Here is a 16,726-nt window from a genome sequence, read left to right on the forward strand (position 1 = left end):
CATAGGATTAAAATTCCCATAGGAATTTGAGAGTTATTCCCATAGGATTATTTTTTGTTCCATCTTCTTCTTAATTTCCTAATCTTAGTTTTAAAAAAAAATCCCTTAGGAATTTAAAATATTACTCCAATAGGATTTTTTGTATCTACCCATTTTGAGTATGTTGTTCTGTTTCCTCTTATTTGTGTGTGGATGTCAGTGTTTAACAAGAACATTAGCCCCAAGAGCCTTGAATCCCTCTTCTGATAAATTGTACAATCTATCACAAAGCCTTGAAATTCCAATAGTAGGTCATCATAACCTACATTTTGGTTAAAACACTCTGAAGATCTATGATGCATCAACTGACAAAGGATGATGATTCTGGGAAAAGAGTACCAATTAATTTCCCATAGAACTCTATACAAACCTTATGCCCTCCAAGTAATTTACTAATTCCCATTCAAACAAATCTGTCATATCATTTGAAAGTTCGTTCTAAGCACTTATTAAAAACATGGAAAAAAATATACCGTGCCGCGGCGTTTATAGGTCAAATTTGCAGTTATTTAGAACTTACAGCAATCAGCAGTCAATGACACCCTGCCAAAAATATCAATCCCCACTCCTACAATCTCCCCTGGTATTTCTATATTTTCTGTCATATTCCCACACTCCATCATTTATTTCAAACATTAATATTTTTACTTTAAAATGAAAATATTTACATACCTGAATTCACCCAATCAGGTAAAGCCTACCCATTTATTACTCTGCTTCATCTTGTTCAACCAGGAAATGATGTTAAAATCTGGGTCTTTGGTGCTCTTTTTCCTATACTTACATATTTACCTATCCTATTAGTCAATTTTGTAATTTTCAAAGACCTTATACATACCAATATACATGTATGAAATTTGAACCCTGTCACTTCAGTGTCTTGGAATCTGTGACCATCTTAATGAATGACCCCTCCCTGCTGCAGGTACTGTTCCAAAGAGTGAAAAACTTTCATTCCTGTGATGAAATCTGGATACAGTTGTCACTGTAATGAATAAAATATTTATAAAATAACATGAATTTGTGTTTTGATGTTAATAAAATGATATAAAGTCATAATTGTGTCACTTTTTACAAACGGGTGGATTCTACCCAGAATAAAGAAAAAAGGTCCAAAATTTGATAAAACATAGCTAATTAAGCAAAATTAAAAGGTTTTAAAAAGACTGATATAGAAAAATTTTTATGCTTATGCAAAGTAAATTGTTTGAGATTCTGATATACTAAATGATTCTTATCTAACTCCTCCTGTTGCTTAAGTATATACAAAAAAGTTTCCCCACGCCCCAGTGAAAGACACTTAGAGAAATAGCAGGTGCCTGCTATTATATTTGTTTACAATTAATTCAGACAAGAGAAAATTAATACTTTTGATAACAAATTAAAGTGTAGTATCTGATAGTCTTATACAGTACAACCATAAGCAATATTATTGAATTTCATGCTTTTAAAAGGGGAATTCAGATTAATTTATAAAAAATCAAAAATTGCAATAATTGACTTCAAACCCCAAAATGTACTCCAAAAGAAGAGGCTGGAAAGTTAATAAATGGAAAATTTACCTGCAATGTACAGAAATCTGTCCGACAAAATATATCAGGTGCATAGCGAGTCTCCATCTTCTTCTTATATAGAGAAAATGCCCCCGCTAATCAGATACCAAGTTCTCCCGGGTTCGAGGAAGCTGAAAGATGAAAGTCCTCTATAGTGTTTAAATAAAGATGAATCAATAAAGTTAGTCAAATTAAGCATAAATCATAAACAGCAATATTTTTCAAGTTTTCTGAAAAATTACCATATTACATATCTTCTACATGGCTAAATGTTTAAAAAATGGATCCGTCAAGGGTGGAATACATGTTTTACAATTTTACATGTAATTACATGTAAATATTAGAAAAGTCAAATGTGATACATGCAGTAATGCCATTCCAATAATTCAAGAAAACAAAATCAGAAGCCTAAGGTCACAATAATTAAGATTATATCATGTTGAAATTCTACATATTTGGTTAGCTAGTCTAAGGGAAGTAACTCTAAGTACAAAAACTGGAAAGCAGTAGAAAATGAGTTGCAGAGAGTCATCCTGATGAAACTACAAAGAGCAAAAAAAAGGGAAAACACAGACCTTTGTGTAGCTACAATATAGAAACAACCAAACTACAAACTGATGCCCCTGCAGTCCAAGGGAGGCAATCCAGAGGATCACATTCACTACCGACATGATACGTCAAGACAGAAAATGCCCTCCTTTCACATGAACACCACGAAAGGCACTTTTAAGGGCCGAATAAATTATTCGAAAAGATACCAAACGTGCAAACGTATAAGAAACTAAATAAAAATTAACACCAGGCCACCATCCTACACTAGACTAGAATATGTACACATAATTATATCAATTCATATAAATACACAATCACATGTACATGTAAAATACATATAATAAATTTATGAATACATACAAACATCTATTATAAGATCAATCTGATACATTTTCTTAACTTACCTTCCTCCTCTGGCCATGTCAACTACACATTGATTTACCAATTTCCATCCTCTGTAACCCCCCCCCCCCCAATCTCTACAGTACAAAAGACTCCAAATCACCTCTAACCCCAATTCCACAGAAAAATAATTCAAATTTTGGCTAATTTTTCTCTCGAAATGTCTTAAATATTCAAATAAATAGCTAAAAATAACTTTTCATGACTTTCACTTCACTTTACATATTAATATTTAGATCTTACAGCGATCTCGGCAGTAAATGACACACTGCCAAAAATATCAATCCCCACTCCTACAATCTCCCCTGGTATTTCTATATTTTCTGTAATATTTCCACATTCCATCATTTATTTCAAACATTAATAGTTTTACTTTAAAATGAAAATATTTACATACCTGAATTCACCCAATCAGGTAAAGCCTACCCATTTATTACTCTGCTTCATCTTGTTCAACCTGGAAATGATGTTAAAATCTGGGTCTTTGGTGCTCTTTTTCCTATATTCTAAGCCAATAAGTACCGGAGATATTTAAGGAATCACTGTCTAGTTAGTATAGTATGCCAGGGCATCAACGAAAGTGGGAAACATGTAATAATTTGCATGACGGGCGAAGCATAAATTATGCCATGTTTCCCACTATCGGTGATGTCCCTGGCATACTATACTAACTAGACAGTGATTCCTTATATTTCCATTTCATTGTGAAATAAAATTGTAGATTTAGACTTTAAAAATGTAGACTAATTGATTTAAATTACACGAGGACTCCCATGCCAATTTAAATAGTCCTCGCCCACTGACGTCAAACACAAAGACAGCCGCACGAGATTTACATGCATATTTGGCCTCCTCAGCATCAGACACAGAGACAGATGCGCACGATATTTGCATGCATATTAGGCCTCCTTAGCTCCTGACCTATCGACCTGGCTGCCTTATTTACATTCCGGCAGAATTATCAAAAAATAAACTCCCCTAACTTTCAGAGTTATCACAGAGAAAAAAAATTAGAAATGGAAATATTTAAATATAGCCATAAAATCCACAATGTAAGTCTTTGTGACACACTTTTTAGTTGACATTATCTGAAGACCCAGTTTGCTAGGTATTCCTAATATGTAAAATTTTGATTCCCTACTGTGGCCCCAACGTACCCCTAAGGGTCATGATTGCATTGATTTGAAGAAGAAAAATTCACCTACACTACCTGAGGATGTTTCCAATATATCAAAAGGATTAAATCATGGCTTTGCTTCTCTCAAAAATAAGATTTTAAACTTTTATATATATATATATATTGCTTTGTAAAACTTTGATTCTCTATTGTGACAAACTTGAATCTCAACTGCATGATGATACTTTCATATCAAAATGACTGATCAAATTTTTGTTGTTCTTGATAAAAAGATTTTTTTAAAAAAAATACAGGGTATTCCTATGTACAATTTTGATCTCCAATTGTCATTTGTGGCCCACCCTAATCCCCGGGGTCGTGATATGAACAAACTTGAATCTACACTATGTAATAAATGTTTCACATGAGTTTAAACTTTTATGGGCCAATGAATGGTTCTTGGGAAGATTTTTGAAAGATGGCTACAAATATACATACTTACTTTATGAACTCCCCTTTAAATAGTGTGCCATTATCTGAACAAATCTTGCCCTAATTTTTCAATCAAAATGTTATCAGATAGACTGTTATGTGACAGAATGTGGCCTAACGTTTGCAAGTTGTGCTAATCTGTCTGCACGGTACGAACCATGCTAACCGTACTTACAGTTTGACATATTCAAGGCACTTCCGTCTGCTAACTTTTGGATCTTAGTCAAGTCGGCGGTGATGTTAATGGAGTAATTCACACAGGTTAAATCAAGAAACTCAAACAGAATGATTTACACTTGCATGAATTATCCCTTCAATCTTCTTCAGTTCTTGTTCTTACTTTCGATTTCATGCTCTTTTTAATAAAGCGTTTTACTGACTTGGATCATATCACGGTGTACACTATATTTCATGCCCCCGTAATCGAACTCGGGGGGGGGGGGGATACAGTTTTTTTTTTTTTTTTTTTTTAAATTTATACAGGTATCATTATACCATTTACAAACTGCATTCTGTTTAATTTGTGTTCTATATTGTTATAAAATAAGACCTACCGAAGTTGAAAATATAGATTTTGGAATTTACTTTAAAAAATGAACTTACAAATGCTCAGAAAGTTGAAAATGCTACATAAATGCTTCTTGTTTTATTTTGAATAGTAAAACCAATTTTTTTCATGGGAGGAGATGTTATAGCGAACTACTATGTATACGTAAGTTGTAAATCACATGTTCAAGGAAACAAACTGCACACTCCGATTTGAAAAAAAAAAAACGTGTTTCCGTATTTTGCGTGAAAATAAAAAAAACTTTAAGCTGGGCAAAGTTTGTAAAAACAGGGGCCCATATCATTGCCGGGCGGATCCAGAGGGAGGTCGGTGGTTGGAACCCCACCCACCCCTTTATTTTTGTACACAGAGAGAGAGAAAAGGAAAGAGAAAGATTTCTCTGTAATATAGATATTTATACGTCCTATAATTTGAAGAAAAAACTCTGTCCTTTCTGTATCTGTAGATTTTTGCGTATATTTGCTTTCCTTCGTGTACCTGACTGTACCTTAACGAACCCGGCTACGGGCTCCGACCACCAAGGAAGATTCTGGCGAAGTTTAATTAACTATACCATTTTTGGACCATCTTCAGAAGTAACTAACTTTTTGAAGTATGTATAAAATATTTCATATTCAATGACGAAGAGAAAGGTTCATGTAGAATGCAGATGGAAAGGGGTGGGGGGTGCATGATCTGACTGTAGCTCTCCGGTCTTTCAAAATATTTTTTCGGGGAGCTACAGTTATGCATCTAACGCAAAATAAAAGCTGATATAATTGTCTCAAAACCTGTATATCAAATAAACAATTTGAAGGAACTGCTCGTAGTCATTTTACCATGCAGGGACCTATATACTAGTATATACAACAGGCCTGGGGCGGATCCAGCAATTGTAGAAAGGGGGGGGCCAGGTCGGTGTCCCCAGCATTCTTGCAGAGAATCACATATTAGAAGGGGACCTCCAAAAACAATTAAGAAGCAAAAAAAAAAACAAAAAACAACCAAAAACAAGAAATGAATCTAAAAAAAAAAAAACACCTAATGTATGCACCACGTTCTAAATTGGGGGGTGGGGTGGGGGAGGGGAGGGATTCCTGACACTTAAGTTTTCTGTTTGGTACATTAATTTACATTTAATGCTTGAATTTGCGTATTTTTCGGAAACAAAATGTGTGGAAGGAGCTTCCAAAACATAGTATTATTACAGAAAAATTAGATTATTCTCAGATTGTTATTTCCATGCATATCCTTGAAGTTCCTTCGTACATTTAATTAATTTAATTAATATTTTATTATGTAAAGTACGATTACATTATTGGATATACATTATATTATTATTCAAACGTGTACACGTACATGTCCTGAATCAAAATAATTAATTTTCCTCTCAAACAGTTAGAATAACTAGATGAATGTATATTTTTGTGTGATAAAATGTAATGACCGTGAACGCAAATTAATTTAAATTTTATTTATTACATTAGTGTTGGTAAACTCATATATCGATGCGTGAATTGGAATAGAGAAGAATTTAAGTGCAGTTACATAGAAATCAGTCATACTGAAATAAGTTGCGACAATTGATTAAAAGAGTAAGACTAGTATAGTTACATAGAAATCAATGTAAACTGAACTGATAAAACTCATTCATCGAATAGGATGGGGTCTGAGTATTATATTACTAGTATTTTGCTATAGTACATATTGTTTAAGATATTAAGATAATTGTTGTTTGTTAGATTTTCCTTTATTTATTTATTTCTATTTGTTTTGTTTGTCTTTTCTATTTATTGGGAAGCCCCCAACCCCCACCCCGGGCAAAAAAAAAACCACAAAGTCTTTTGCAAACGTTGTTACGGTTTGTGTAGCTACGGACACCTGTCCTCACGTGACATATCAGGGGTAGATACGTGTCAGGAAGACACCTGTCACTGTGTATTTTTTGTATATTCTATGTGATTTGAGAGGGTTTCTACCTAAAGGGAACACAGGGCTATTGTCTTGCATGTACACACACAGTCTCCGCAAGGTGATGATTCAATTTGTGTGGGTTTTTTTAATTCAATCATTAAAAATTATTGTATAATAATTCATAAGTTACACAAGAGAACATATTCATAAAATAACCTACATTTATTTTAAGACGTTCAATGAAAGAACAACTATTTAGAACTTAAGATATCATTTCAATTTTCATTACTGATTTAAATTAAATTTATCCTGTTAAAAATAATTTTCTCAAATCCCGGTATTTCACATGATTTTGTTTTCCTAAAGAACAACCGTTACGGCTTTTGAAGTTACCCTATGCTAACTAAAGGCAATCTATACATGTAAAAAGAATTAATTGTATAGTTGTATTGTTATGCAGATTCTGTTGATATCATTTATAAAAAGATGTGAAGTTTCTCAAAACTACTACAAACATGTCTTGATCTACGTTGTCAAATATTTTATTTTAATTCGCCGACATGCTGTATTAATTTACTCTTTTTAAGAAAAAAATGTGTGTCCTTAAATTTACAACGATAGACTCGATCAAACTACAGGCCTGTAGGAAAGTAATTTCCGTTTAGGTAACCGTGAAATATTTACTAGCATACCTTACCAGATTCCATAACGAAAAAAAATACATTAGAAGAGATACAGGGCGGGAACAGCTAACAGCCCTACACATTAACGAATAATCAAGATGACCTTTGACACACTCTTTCCAATGGCCTCACTTATACCCGTCGTGGCTAAAACACTGAATTACAAAACAGACTGTTAATTTTTCCTGCCTTTGCTTAGATATTAATTTTGTTCCACCTTGTGATAACTCTCCTTAAAAAAGGTTTTCAAACCCGTCCAGAAATTTGAAGTTTCAATAACTTTTTAGATAAAATAAGATCTTTAATATGTTTTGAGAAAATATGTCTATACGCGTTTAAGAAGATCGATGTCCATCGTTCATATGCATCTGGTTATCAGGGTAGGGGGTCTAATAGATTCACTTCATTCTCATCCCTCATCCAGTCCTGTGGCTTTCGATGAATATTCAGCGAAAGCTACAGGACTGAGACTCGCAGTATCACTTTTCCGCGATTCAGAACAGCTTTCCGCGAAAAAAAATCGTGCTTTTCGATGACAAATTATAAATACAGCTTTTTCCGCTATTGTACTCTTTGCTTTCTCGTGACATATTTTAACCACTACCTCTTTCGATCCGTTAGCAATCTAAAACCTGCCTTTTCTTTGTTCATCATCATGTTCTGTCTACTATATTCACATTATACTGAGATAGTCCAAATTACTGAAATTTATCGCCGATTATAATTGCGCAGGTAACTGAATACAACACGTTCACTCGATTATCAATTTTGAATGAAAAAAATTATCTTGGACATGATTTCTTTTGACATTATTACACCTTTGGAATAATTGTAACAGATTTAAATTTCATAAAATATTTCTTAGATGTCTCTATTAGGAGTAAATTAATTATTTCATAATTGGTTGGGCAAGAAACCATTCCGCAATCCTAGTACCGTAATTATGTCAAGTCTATAACTATTTCTTGAATGTTGAAGAAACAGTATAATTATGAAAGGATGAAAATAATTTGGGAAAAGATTTTTTAATTATTATTCAATTATAGCAATGAATCTCTCTCTTTACACCCTCCCCTAACATTACGTTGACTGACATAGCCCTGTTGCTGTTTACCATGTTGAGGGCTATCGTTGAAGTTCAGGCGTGCGTAACAGTGTATATACACTGTTAGTACTTCTTTAATAATTCCAGCTAGCCCACTCGGCGCCACTCCCCGTCGAACCTCACTACACATGTAACGTAAATTAATGTTGAATTTTTTTTATGACTCCCAGCGGTGTGTTCCCGTTTTGCACACATTTAATTTTTCAATCTCTCAGACAATTCAAAATCAAGCCAGTTTTTATCGTGCGCCTGTAGAATTTGGTAGAGGCGACTATAAAGGGTTGAGAAGTGTATAAAATATATAGATATAAGTAATGGTCGTTTTAGAGAACACTGCACCAATAGTTATTAATTGTAACATGTTAATGGTTGCTCTTTTAGAAAATTTAAGGCTTAATTTTTAATTAAAATGTAATATTACAAAATAGCCCAGAGGTATGTAATGTATATTATAATTATATGCTTCATCTTCCCCCAACTTTAAAACATATATAGCCAATCTAATATATACATAAATGTATACATTAGATTAATTTGATATTGCATAAAATCGGAGGTTATATTTGACTTATAGTTACTTGTGTATAAATATGAAAAATCAGCAGTAGTGCATTTCCGTAAATGAGGATCCCGAAGTGATTTCCAGTTTAAACTCAACGATAATATTCTACAATACAGGTCGGATTACAAATACCTTGGTGTTATATTCCATAAAAAGCCTAGTTTCTAAAATAATGCCGATACTTTGTCAAAAGCAGGTGGACGTGCTTTCGGAGGGATGGTTTCCAAAATTCGTCCATATAAAGAAATAGGGATTTCAACTTTCGAAAAAACTTTTTCTGAATTGTATAGCACCAGTTTTGGACTATTGTAGTGAAATATGGGGTCTTCGAAACTACCACTGCATTGAGATGGTACAGAATCGCGCACTTCGTTACTACTTTGGGTTCACAGATTTACACCGATACCAGCATTACATGGAGAATTCGGTTGGAAGCTGCCTTTCCATAGACACTGCACTAACTCTGTAACCTTTCTTTTAACAAATTTTCCTAGGCAGACGTCAAAATATTTATACCTTTCATACATGCACAGGCAATCTCTGTTGTATAAAAAATGCCATGCTTAATATTTGTGTATATATTTCATATATTTTGTTAAAAGTGACATATAGGTCCGATAGGCCGGGTGTGTGGATATTAATTGCATGTATTACATGTTTTTCATTGTACTGTATAACACATGTCACTATAATAAACAATTTACGTACTTACATACATATTTTTGGGAAGGGGTGGGTCACTACTTGAGATAACATGAATTACAGTAATCTGCAATGGGTACTTAAAAAACAGTCGAATGTCAACGCCAGTTTTCACTTGTTTTTAACTCAATAATTAGCTCAAAATTTCGTAGAACTAAAGTAATCTTATGCTTATGTTTATGCTCAACATGCTATGCAGTAAAAGCCGTTTTTATCGTATGGTCACTATTATTTTACACTTCTGATATCTCATATCAGCTACCACAAAATGTACAATTTTGCATGACAGCATGCTGCATGTATACACAAATGTATAATAAACAGGAAATGACTCGTGTCATGATCAGTCGGTGAATTCTTGAATTTATGTGTATATCATCGTTTAGGCTGAAACTCCGATAGGTGTGAGAATATCCCTATGACCAATATATTTTCACAGGTGTGAAACCTGAATTTGAAACCCCTGATTTGATTGACAGGTCAGCTACCTGTGCTACATAATACTCTGAAGACACATGCGTCAAACACTTTCGTGTACATGTACCCGCCTTGTAAACACTCGGAAAAACTGATAGAGTTTGCTGGGACCCATATGCTTTCTAATTATTTTCATTTATTCCTTTTGTGTAATGGAATTGCTTTTTAATAAAATTTAAAGCATAAACTATATAATTTAAATATAAAAAATGAAAATAAAAAAACCGAAATCGCTGATTTCTCGGAAATACGGCCGATCATGGGCATGTGCTGATTTTGAATAAAAAAAAATTGCCACTTAGATAAGGAGTATAATCCGTGCTAAAAATTCATCTTGTATGATTTTTTGATAGATAATTAAAGGTTTTGATCTAAAATATGCGATAGCATTAGAGATATAATTAATTAAAGCCGCAGAACTGTAGCTTTATGGTTTTATATAATATTAAGATTTTACCATAAAGCTACAGGTCCCATTATGAAGAAAAAAAGATTTTTTTTCCGCAATCTGTCAACTGGGAGAATTTATCCACTATCCAACATAAGTACATTATCTATCTTTCTCCCCATAGTTCTAGACACATTAATAAAATATTTTTAATGAAAATTTTGTTTGTTTTTATTTTTCTAAAATCATATTAGTTTATGATTTTTCTAATTGTTAAAAGATTGAAGTGTCATTTATCATGAATGCACCCATCATCACATTATTAAAACTCAGAGAAATAAGGTATTGTGAAAGTTTTCCCTTAAATGGTCTTGTCTTTTTTTGAATGAAAGATGACATTTGGTGTTGTTTTTCGGATAAACCAAATTGAATGATCTTTCTTAATATAGAAAAATATAATCTCAGAAAGCAAAAAATATAATAAATTCAAAATTGCTATAATTTTATAAACCATGTTTTAAACTCAATAAATTGATAATGGTTTATTCTCTTAAATGACCTTATATTTTTTATTTTGTAATGAAGGATGACAACTTTGATGTTGCTTTCTTTTCAAAGCATGATCTTTCTAAATAATAAAAGATTTAAAGCAAAAAAAAAACAAAAAAAAAATTATTTCAAAGAATGCTTCCATCATCATATTGAACAGAGTAAATCGATAATGGTGTGTTCCCTTAAATGGGCATATCTTATTTATTTTTAAATAAATGAAGACAAATTTGGTATTATTTCTCTTGCTAAAGCATGATCTTTCTAAATATTAAAAGATTTCAAGTCAAAAAGCCCCCCCCCCCAAAAAAAATTATTTCCAAGATTGCTTCCATTATCATGTTGAACAGAGTAAATCGATAATGGCGTGTTCCCTTAAATAGCCATATCTTTTTTATTTTCAAATAAATGAAAACAAATTTGGTATTATTTTTCTTGTTATAGCATGATCTTTCTAAATATTAAAAGATTTCAAGTCAAAAAGCCAAAAAAAAAAAAAATTCCAACAATGCTTTCATTATCATGTTGAATGGAGTAAATCGATAATGGCGTGTTCCCTTAAATGGCAATATTTTTTTATTTTCAAATAAATGAAAACAAATTTGGTATTATTTTTCTTGTTAAAGCATGATCTTTCTAAATATTAAAAGATTTCAAGTCAAAAAGCCAACAAAAAAAAATTATTTACAAGATTGTTTCCATTATCATGTTGAACGGAGTAAATCGATAATGGTGTGTTCCCTTAAATGGCCATATCTTTTTTATTTTCAAATAAATGAAATCAAATTTGGTATTATTTTTCTTGTTAAAGCATGATCTTTCTAAAAATTAAAAGATTTCAAGTCAAAAAAGCCAAAAAAAAATTATTTACAAGAATGCTTTCATTATCATGTTGAACAGAGTAAATCAATAATGGCGTGTTCCCTTAAATGGCAATATTTTTTTTATTTTCAAATAAATAAAAACAAATTTGGTATTATTTTTCTTGTTATAGCATGATCTTTCTAAATATTAAAAGACTTCAAGTCAAAAAGCCAAAAAAAAAATTATTTACAAGATTGCTTCCATTATCATGTTGAATGGAGTAAATCGATAATGGTGTGTTCCCTTAAATGGCCATATTTTTTTTATTTTCAAATAAATGAAATCAAATTTGGTATTATTTTTCTTGTTAAAGCATGATCTTTCTAAATATTAAAAGATTTCAAGTCAAAAAGCCAAAAAAAAAAAAAAAAAAAAAATTCCAAGAATTCTTCCATTATCATGTTGAACAGAGTAAATTGATAATAGTATGTTCCCTTAAATGGCCATATTTTTTTTAATTTTGAAATAAAAGATGATAAATTTGGTATAATTTTTCTTGTAAAAGCATGATCTTTCTAGATATATAAAAAGATATAATATTAGAAATTTAGAAAGGCCCCCTCCCCCCCCCCCCCCCCCCCCAAAAAAAAATTATCTCAAAGAATGCTCGATCCATTATCATGTGTTGTTTTTCTTGTAAATGCAAGTCACCATTGTGGCACTGTGGTTAGAGTGTCTGCTCTTGAGTTGCTAAGTAAGAAATTGACATTGGGAGTTCAAGGCCACTGTTGCACTTGGAAACCATTTTTTCGGATGAGACCTATAAACCGAGGCCCGTGTCCCTGTAGGTGCCACTACGAAAAAGATCTCTCACTGCTTATATAATGGCCCTTGAGTATAAGTGCCTAGTACAGGACAAATTTTGTAGCTCTCCACCGACAAGTGGTGGTGTCTCCATATGTGTGAAACTTTTGGAGAAAATTTAAGAGAGACTTTAAACAACATGCAATAAATCTATCTAAATATAAAAAGATACAGTGTCAGAAAGAAAAAAAGAACATAAATCAACATGTTAATAATCTCAGTAAATCGCTATTAGTATCTTGATTTTCTTGAATGATCATATTTTTTCATTTTTATTTTTTAGACAAATACATGTTAAAGGTCTCACACTGCACTGATGATAAAAAAACATCTTTCTTGTAAATATCATATTGTGAATTTTAATAGCTGAGAACTAGAATGAAAGTTCATATTGCATCCAGTTCCTGAAAAAAAAACATTGACATCCCTTGGTTTTAACAAACATGCAAGAGAAATGTGCTTCTCAGGAAAAACACTCTAAAGTATCCATTCTTCAACAGTTATTAACCCGCATTGAAATGGAGCGAATCGTCTGTGGGTGAATCCAATCATTTGGGGACGAATCGATCTGTTACCGATCAATGTCTGTAATACGCTTTGTTTTCGCAGAAAGATTTGAGGAGAAGTGAATGATGTCAAAGATTGTAAGAAAGCTCAAAGTACAAAAACTACGGATTAATTCAAGTACATTTAAATCAATATAGTCTCGTTGATACTCAATTTATTGATATATTGGTTTAATATGCCTGAATTAGTTCATTAACATCACAATCGGATGCAAGTTCAAGTGTGTAAGTATTTGGGTATCATAATATTCTACATTCTTTGTCAGAAATGATAATTAAAGTTAAAGTTATGTAACAGGTATTAGCTAAACAAATATTTAGCAGCCACTATTTCTTTGAGTATCTATCATTTTGTGTTACATGTAGAGCTTAACAAGTGCATTCAGCACAGCGGTATAAATTGTGTTTAAGTATGTTAAACACATGTTGAAATTGAACATATACATGATATAATCTGATAATTATTTAATTGGATTATTAATAGGCCTAACTGTTACATTCAATATGCACATACCATATGAAAAGTATGGAAGACAAGCAGTAACACAATAATTACTTATATTGTTTAAATGATAAACATGATTAAGGTACATCTAGTTGGAAGTCCTATACATTTTGGTAGCAAGTCTTGCCACTGTGGATTATAGATTATCATATTTTTGGAAATATTGAAGACATAATTTGTATGGAAGACAAGCAGTAACACAATAATTACTTATATTGTTTTAATGATAAACATGATTAAGGTACATCTAGTTGGAAGTCCTATATACATTTTGGTAGCAAGTCTTGCCACTGTGGATTATAGATTATCATATTTTTGGAAATATTGAAGACATAATTTGAAAGCATTGCAAAAATAAAAAAAAAATCTTGGAAATTGTTCATTACTGATTTATATAGGCATTAAAGACTGAATACATTGTAGGTAGAGAAACATTATAAAACTTTCTGGGGTTCTTTTTAGAATTTGACATTTATGATAGCTATTTGTTTTCATTGGATGTGAATTAATAATTGGCCAGCTGCAAAATATTATAATTTATCAATATTCATCTGTAAATGTGTGCTTTCTTCTATATTTTTTTCAAAGTGATTCTTTCTTTGGACCATGTTGACACAATATATAGGTATATTGCTGATTTTTAGCTGTAGCTAAATGCAGTTGAATCAAATTCATATAGGAGAAGAAGAAATCCTATAGGAATTTAAAATTTCCTACAGGATATTTTTCTCCCTTAGGAGCAAGTAAATTATTCAAAAGAGAAAAAAATTCCTACAGGAATTTCTGACCGAAAAAGAGAATCCTACAGGAATTTTAGAAATCCTATGGGATATATTTTTCCTAAGGGATTTTTTCTCTCTCCTGTAGGAAATTGTATTCCTACAGGAGATTAAATTCTCCCATAGTAATTTAATTTCCTGTAGGATTTCTTAAATATCCCACAGGAAATTAAGAAATCCTGCAGGATTTTGATAATATCCCTCAGGAATTTTATTTTTCCTATAGGAACTTTATTTTTCCTATGGGAATTTTTTGTTCAAAGGTGATTATCTCACCTGACAGGTGAGATTTACCTGTAACAAAGGTAGTTATGAACTCTGTGAGTGATGGTCTACCACTTGGTATACATGCTTTTTATGTGAAATGAGAATTTGGCGGGCGCCAAAATGCCACTTTTGAAGTGGCATAATTATCCGGCACAGTGTTATAGGTAGAATACTTATTACATGTGTTTAGAACCCTTGCATACACACCCTTTTTTTGGGGGGGGGGGGGGGGGTAGGGGCCGGGGCATCTAAATAAAATGTTGTTAAAAGTTTTAAAATAAAGCGAAAAGAAATTTAATTAATTATAATAAGCTGCCTTTCAAATTTTTTCGTATATCTATATCACAACATTGGGTATGTAAATATTTTCATTTTAAAGTAAAAATATCAATGATTGAAATAAAAGGTGGAATGTATCAAGTTTATTTTTCTTTAACTAAGAAAGCTGAAAACCTAGGATCCACCCCTTGAAATCTGTTGCCATAATTGTCTTGCCAGGGAAATATTGGTGATTTGCATCAATAACACTTTTATTAACTCCATTGCTTTGGAAAATTTGACGTGATTTCTTGGCATGAAAACTCGAAAACAATAATTTTTATATAAGATTCCAATAGAAAAAACTCTACCACCTTTTCGTCCGGTAAATTAAAAAAATCCGAATGTATAATATCTCATACTTGTACATGAATTATTTTATAACCTGTTTATGTTATAATAATAGATGTAATAGAAGTAAAACTGTGGTGAAGCAAAGCCACTAACATTTGTACAGTATATAACACACACGTACTTACACAGCAAGAACATTAAATTTAAGCTCTTGGATAGTTTAAGTAATGTTTTGTATGTTAAATGACCTTCCTTACTGATTTCTTTATTATATTCAACAAACAAAATAAGATGTTTGTAAATGATATCAATGGGAAGATCTTTGTTTGTTCACTTAATGGCCGGCGCGTATAAACAGCGATAAGAATCTAAGCAGGGCTTTACACATGATGACCATTCCCCTGCTGTTAATTGATGGGTGTAATTCTGAAGTCTGTAGGAAAAGAAACAAGAAGACGCAAACTAAGTTACGTGTAATCGTCTAAAATATAATCGCTGGATTGGAGTTTTTTTTACGATAGTGGGAGCAGGGCAACTAAGAGAATGTATTTGACCACGTGCTCAGTTTGGGACCAGGCAAAATTTATCACAATGATGGGACCGGTACAAACAGGCATGGGACAATGAGTTTTTTCATCGCAGAAAACCATGGGACAAAAACATTTTTAGCATTAAGTATAACCATGGGACACAAACATTTTTTCAATGAGTTACACTACTTACGGCAGTTCAAAGTTAATTCTATGTTTAACGTCACATCCAAAGTTCAAAAACCTTCAATGGAGGGAGGAACAAAAACAAACAAAACTTTTAAACAATTGTGAATTTATTCAAATTAGCCTATTCAGTACATTAAATACACTATAATTGAGTAATAAGAGTATTAGATATGACACTTAAGTCTAAGTTTTCAAGCAGAGTTTTTCCCTTAGTATGTAAATGGGTTGAGTCCTTTTGTATGCAAACAATATAGACTAAATTTGCAGGAGAGTGGCTTTTAACTAGGCCTCATTTGTCCTTTGGATTTATATTGCCACATGGTAGTCTGTAAGGAAATGCTTCTTCTTGTGGGAATAGTTGTACAATATCTACAATTAAAATTCATGATGACAATATTTAATACATTCTTACATTGAAATATCTTGAAATTTAATTATGCTGTATTTTTACTTATAGTACTAGATTACAAGCATTTAGTTTTGAAAGTGCAGATACTAATATTTGGACCATACATGTAGCTGTTAGAT

The 16,726-nt window shown here is 32.1% G+C and overlaps 1 long non-coding RNA gene across 2 annotated transcripts; it reads right to left on the reverse strand.

Annotated features, from left to right (window-relative positions):
• Window positions 1-883: 883 nt before the first annotated feature.
• On the reverse strand, window positions 884-3,038 carry LOC134261783 (uncharacterized). Of its 2 annotated transcripts, none has more exons than XR_009990883.1 (3): window positions 2,944-3,038; window positions 1,602-1,723; window positions 884-1,024 (listed from the first exon to the last, which is right to left on the reverse strand). It is a non-coding gene; the product is annotated as an uncharacterized LOC134261783 (long non-coding RNA). The 2 variants fall into 2 exon arrangements; XR_009990884.1 differs by lacking the exon at window positions 2,944-3,038 and adding an exon at window positions 2,549-2,593.
• Window positions 3,039-16,726: the final 13,688 nt, after the last annotated feature.

Source organism: Saccostrea cucullata, unplaced genomic scaffold, assembly GCF_032062105.1.
Source record: "Saccostrea cucullata isolate Sc308-1 unplaced genomic scaffold, CSIRO_AGI_Scuc_v1 ctg11925, whole genome shotgun sequence".
Taxonomy (NCBI): domain Eukaryota; kingdom Metazoa; phylum Mollusca; class Bivalvia; order Ostreida; family Ostreidae; genus Saccostrea; species Saccostrea cuccullata.